Source organism: Hypanus sabinus, chromosome 2 (assembly GCF_030144855.1).
Source record: "Hypanus sabinus isolate sHypSab1 chromosome 2, sHypSab1.hap1, whole genome shotgun sequence".
NCBI lineage: Eukaryota > Metazoa > Chordata > Chondrichthyes > Myliobatiformes > Dasyatidae > Hypanus > Hypanus sabinus.
Window position 1 is genome coordinate 14837823 of NC_082707.1, and position 2945 is coordinate 14840767.

General features: G+C 42.7%; 1 pseudogene; it reads right to left on the minus strand.

Annotated features, from left to right (window-relative positions):
• Nucleotides 1–1239: 1239 nt before the first annotated feature.
• The window catches only part of LOC132403236 (extracellular calcium-sensing receptor-like), a 5843-nt pseudogene continuing 4137 nt past the window's right edge, over nt 1240–2945 (minus strand).

Sequence of the window (2945 nt, forward strand, 5' to 3'; positions counted from 1 at the left end):
AGAATGAGAAGCTGATGGCGATGGGTAGAAAAAGGTAAAGCGTTGAAGCCTTACATAATCTGACAGGAGAGGAGGGTTGACCATGGAAGGAATTGTAGGAGGTGGGGCACCAGGGCGAAGTGATAAGCAGATGAAGAGTAAAGAAGAAGTAAATGGTGAACTAAATTGGGGAATCGAAAAAGAGAAGGGAAAGCGCTGCAGCAACATTACCGGAAGCTGGAGAAATTTCCAGAGTTACAATTCTTATGCCACAGTTCACACACTTCATAGTATGCCGCACTGGGGAATAACCATTTTACAAACATTGCTGTCGGAAAAATTTACATTTTGAACTGTAGCAAGTAATCGATTTGTCATATTGATGTATAGAGAGAACTTGGCCTGCAAGTCCACAGCTCTCGGTAAGTGACCATACAAATAGACAGAGTGATAAAAAAAGATGAACGGCATGCTTAACCGCATTCCCAGGGCTGTTTGCTCAGACTGAGACGAGATAACGCACGGCATGTCGGAACCGATGGGAAATCGGCTGCTGTGGAAGACCCAAATTTTCGCCTCAACCATCCGAACATAACATCAAATGGCGCATTTAGAAAAAACCGGTATGTATCTGAGTTTACTTTAACGTCGCGAATGGAGCGTAAAATGGCAAAGGACGAGTTTGAATGTATATCCCTGATTGACCACATAATATACATATTGTTCATTAAAGAAAAAGTGTATTTGAAAGGTGTATTTGGTCCCGACATCTTTAAAAACGCTTTTTGTTTGGTACAATGATAAAGTTAATGTTTCCGAATGGTTGCTCAGGATAAATCCACCGCCTTTCAGACAATGCATTACGTTCTCAATATTTGAATCATGGATTCACATGTCAGTAAAGAAGTCGAGGACGCTTTCAGACTGAGAACGTTTAAATATACATTTATTGTACGGTGATGACATGAGTCCATTCGAAGTACCTCATCAAAATTCCCCAAGTGCAATGATCGATGGCAGTAACTTCGGAGAACAAAATAACTAAATCGGACAAGACTTTATATTAGTACTCTTTGTCTACAAAATAACACCACAGCCCGCATTTCCACGTTGCTATGATCTTGCACTAGAGTTTTTATCTGTACCACACATCCTGTGTAGCTTTTAAACTTTATAGTGCAAAGTTATTGCTTACCTTGGTCTACCTCAATGTGCTGACTAATGATGTGATCCGTATAAACACGATGCAAGACAGGTTTTTCACTGTAGCTCGTTACATGTGACAATAACGACAATAAATAGAAATGGCAGTAAAATATCAATGCTACTTAAGGCTTTTACGAAGGTTCTTTCCCCATCAAATGTTTCTTTGTATTTCTCTCCGGCTTTAACAATATAGATGTAACATTTAGGCGCAAAGATACAAAAAAGTAAGCCGAAACTTGAGGCCAAAATGGCAAACACTTCCACGGCCACAGTGAATTTCCCGGGAGAACTGACATAAGCTGGAATGAAAGATATCCAAACAGCGCAGAATATCAGCATGCTAAATGTAATGTATTTCGCCTCGTTGAAATTATCTGGCAAATTTCGTGCCAAAAAGGCAACGGCAAAGCAACCAATGACAGGCAGCCAATGTAACCGAGGGGCGCAGTAAAATGCTACTTTCGCTAGACCCCACGTCACATTCGAGAAGGATCACTTCGTTCGAAAAGGCCATGTTTTTCACAGGGAGGGGTGGGGATTTGATGAGCCAGACGGTACATATCAGGCACTGTAGCAGTGTAAGAAGAAACACAGTCAATCGTTGGTTGTAGGGGACCAAACCACTTGGCCACGTTATTGCTGGGTACTTTCGCCTGAAATGCCATCACCACAACAATAGTCTTGCCCAAAACACAGGAGACACAAAGAACAAAACTAACACCAAACATGGTGTGGCGTAACATACAGGACCACGCCGACGGCTCGCCGATGAATGTGATTGAACAGAGGAAGCAAAGGCTCAGTGCCAGGAGAAGAAGGAAGCTGAGTTCCGAATTGTTGGCCTTCACGATCGGAGTGTTTTTGTGAAGTAAGAAAATGATGCCTATCGCGACAGTGATGCAACTTCCGATCAGCGCCAGCGTGGTCAAAACAATCCCCATCACCTCGGAAAATGAGAGAAAGTCAAGCTGCTTCTGTATGCATTGGTCTTGCCGATCGTTGGGACCAGTGAATCGCTGGGGCACCTTATGCAATCAATTGAATCTTGAAGGAATAATAGCAAATTTGATTCAGTAAGCAGAATGGAGAAGTCCGTGAATACTTGAACAATGACGGTATTTCTTATCAATACCTGTGGTGTTACTGATCGATCCTTCGGCGCATGCAATGCAATCAAAGCAACAAATAGGCATGTCCCTTACGAGCTGCTTTTCTTGTTCCAGGGGGAGCAGCTGTTAGAACAAACTGCGCGGGGCACCTCGTGGCAAAGAACAATAACATGTTAATTTCTTACTTAAAAAAAATGTTACTCGGATGGAAGAAACCGCTACTGCGATAAAGGTGCAGTGTTACACATATGAAAGGGACCCCCAGGTACCCCTTCACGCCAGAGGAAATATCATTCGGACGGAAGGAGGCAATACCCGAAAAAGTTTAAGATGAGGTACAGAACAGAGTGAAATGGATTTGAGAGGCATCTTCTTTACCGCCAGATGGTGGTGGGCATATGGAAAAAGTTGCCAGAGGAAGTGTTTTAGGCAGACGCGAAAATAACATTTAGTCTCTCAGACAGGTACAAGGATGAGTAAAGTTTATAAGGATGTGGCACTTGCGGTGAAATGGGTAGATATCTTAGCACGGGCGATTTGCGTCGCAGTGAATGTTTCTGTGCAGCTATAAATCAAAGCTCTGAATGCCACTACCTTCGCTGATCATGACAAACAAATTTGGCATGAAGAAAATAAAATCATCAGCCACAT